At 44.3% G+C, this 2500-nt stretch overlaps 1 protein-coding gene across 2 annotated transcripts in view; it reads left to right on the forward strand.

The window, feature by feature from the left end:
• Window positions 1-2500, forward strand: part of LOC124039514 (tumor necrosis factor ligand superfamily member 10-like) — a 13556-nt gene that overhangs the window by 3617 nt on the left and 7439 nt on the right. The gene's annotated exons all lie outside the window — the stretch shown is intronic.

Below are 2500 nucleotides of genomic sequence, written 5' to 3' on the forward strand. Positions count from 1 at the left end.
AAGGTAACACACACCCTCATAGAGAAGGTAACACATCCTCATAGAGAAGGTAACACACATCCTCATAGAGAAGGTAACACACATCCTCATAGAGAAGATAACACACACCCTCATAGAGAAGGTAACATACACCCTCATAGAGAAGGTAACACACACACACACACCCTCATAGAGAAGGTAACACACACACATCCTCATAGAGAAGGTAACACACACCCTCATAGAGAAGGTAACACACACACACCCTCATAGAGAAGGTAACACACACCCTCATAGAGAAGGTAACACACACACACACATCCTCATAGAGAAGGTAACACACACCCTCATAGAGAAGGTAACAGACATCCTCATAGAGAAGGTAACACACACCCTCATAGAGAAGGTAACACACATCCTCATAGAGAAGATAACACACATCCTCATAGAGAAGGTAACATACACCCTCATAGAGAAGGTAACACACATCCTCATAGAGAAGATAACACACACCCTCATAGAGAAGGTAACACACACCCTCATAGAGAAGGTAACAGACATCCTCATAGAGAAGGTAACACACACCCTCATAGAGAAGGTAACACACATCCTCATAGAGAAGGTAACACACACACACACCCTCATAGAGAAGGTAACACACACACACACATCCTCATAGAGAAGGTAACACACACCCTCATAGAGAAGGTAACACACACACACACATCCTCATAGAGAAGGTAACACACACCCTCATAGAGAAGGTAACAGACATCCTCATAGAGAAGGTAACACACACCCTCCAGAGAAGGTAACACACCCTCATAGAGAAGGTAACACACACACACACACATCCTCATAGAGAAGGTAACACACACCCTCATAGAGAAGGTAACACACACACACACCCTCATAGAGAAGGTAACACACACCCTCATAGAGAAGGTAACAGACATCCTCATAGAGAAGGTAACACACACCCTCATAGAGAAGGTAACACACACCCTCATAGAGAAGGTAACACACACCCTCATAGAGAAGGTAACACACATCCTCATAGAGAAGGTAACACACATCCTCATAGAGAAGGTAACACACACACACACACCCTCATAGAGAAAGTAACACACACCCTGATATATAAGGTAACACACACCCTCATAGAGAAGGTAACACACACCCTCATAGAGAAGGTAACACACATCCTCATAGAGAAGGCAACACACACCCTCATAGAGAAGGTAACACACACCCTGATATAGAAGGTAACACACACCCTGATAGAGAAGGTAACACACACCCTCATAGAGAAGGCAACACACACCCTCATAGAGAAGGTAACACACACCCTGGTAGAGAAGGTAACACACATCCTCATAGAGAAGGTAACACACACCCTCATAGAGAAGGTAACACACATCCTCATAGAGAAGATAACACACACCCTCATAGAGAAGGTAACATACACCCTCATAGAGAAGGTAACACACACCCTCATAGAGAAGGTAACACACACCCTGATAGAGAAGGTAACACACATCCTCATAGAGAAGGTAACACACATCCTCATAGAGAAGATAACACACACCCTCATAGAGAAGGTAACATACACCCTCATAGAGAAGGTAACACACACACACACACCCTCATAGAGAAGGTAACACACACACATCCTCATAGAGAAGGTAACACACACACACCCTCATAGAGAAGGTAACACACACACACACACACACATCCTCATAGAGAAGGTAACACACACCCTCATAGAGAAGGTAACAGACATCCTCATAGAGAAGGTAACACACACCCTCATAGAGAAGGTAACACACATCCTCATAGAGAAGGTAACACACCCTCATAGAGAAGGTAACACACACCCTCACATCCTCATAGAGAAGGTAACACACATCCTCATAGAGAAGTAACATACACCCTCATAGAGAAGGTAACACACATCCTCATAGAGAAGATAACACACACCCTCATAGAGAAGGTAACACACACCCTCATAGAGAAGGTAACACACATCCTCATAGAGAAGGTAACACACACACATCCTCATAGAGAAGGTAACACACACCCTCACAGAGTAACACACACACCCTCATAGAAGGTACACACACACACATCCTCACACCCTCATAGAGAAGGTAACACACACACACATCCTCATAGAGAAGGTAACACACACCCTCATAGAGAAGATAACACACCCTCATAGAGAAGGTAACACACACACACACATCCTCATAGAGAAGGTAACACACACCCTCATAGAGAAGGTAACACACACACACCCTCATAGAGAAGGTAACACACACCCTCATAGAGAAGGTAACACACACACACCCTCATAGAGAAGGTAACACACACCCTCATAGAGAAGGTAACACACACCCTCATAGAGAAGGTAACACACACACACCCTCATAGAGAAGGTAACACACACACACCCTCATAGAGAAGGTAACACACACACACACATCCTCATAGAGAAGGTAACAACACACACATCCTC

The sequence above is a fragment of the Oncorhynchus gorbuscha genome, linkage group LG07, assembly GCF_021184085.1.
Source record: "Oncorhynchus gorbuscha isolate QuinsamMale2020 ecotype Even-year linkage group LG07, OgorEven_v1.0, whole genome shotgun sequence".
NCBI classification, from domain to species: domain Eukaryota; kingdom Metazoa; phylum Chordata; class Actinopteri; order Salmoniformes; family Salmonidae; genus Oncorhynchus; species Oncorhynchus gorbuscha.